The sequence below is a fragment of the Nematolebias whitei genome, chromosome 12 (assembly GCF_014905685.2).
Source record: "Nematolebias whitei isolate Nwh7 chromosome 12, NemWhi1, whole genome shotgun sequence".
NCBI classification, from domain to species: Eukaryota; Metazoa; Chordata; class Actinopteri; order Cyprinodontiformes; family Rivulidae; genus Nematolebias; species Nematolebias whitei.
The window spans coordinates 48,414,617-48,415,362 of NC_056509.1; positions in this window are offsets into that span (position 1 = coordinate 48,414,617).

Genomic DNA, 746 nt, shown 5'->3' on the forward strand with positions numbered 1-746 from the left:
ACAAGTAGAGCCAGAGACAAGCAGAACCAGAGTCAAACAGAACCAGAGACAAACAAAACCAGAGACAAGCAGAACCAGAGACAAACAGAACCAGAGACAAGTACAACCAGAGACAAGCAGAACCAGAGACAAACACTGCTGCCGTTTAAGAAAACAAAGGATTTTACGTAAAGTCCTGATGCTCAATAATCCAGGAGGAACCCGTCCAGAGGACCCAACTCAACCTTGTTAGATTCAATGATCCAACAATTTCTCAGACAAACGTCCGACGGCTGCGCCGAGTCCTCGCTAGCATCGGCAGCAGGTTTCAACTTTTGAGCATGTGAGGTTTGTCTGCTTTTCTACAGAGAGCAGCTGTCAAAACAAAGAGCTAACAGGAAGTAGAACCAAACAGCTAACAGGATGTAGAACCAAACAGCTAACAGGAAGTAGAACCCAACAGCTAACAGGAAGTAGAATCCAACAGCTAACAGGAAGTAGAACCCAACAGCTAACAGGAAATAGAACCCAACAGCTAACAGGAAGTAGAACCAAACAGCTAACATGAAGTAGAACCAAACAGCTAAAGGAAGTGGAACCAAACAGCTAACAGGAAGTAGAACCCAACAGCTAACAGGAAATAGAACCCAACAGCTAACAGGAAGTAGAACCAAACAGCTAAAGGAAGTGGAACCAAACAGCTAACAGGAAGTAGAACCCAACAGCTAACAGGAAGTAGAACCCAACAGCTAACAGGAAGTAGAACC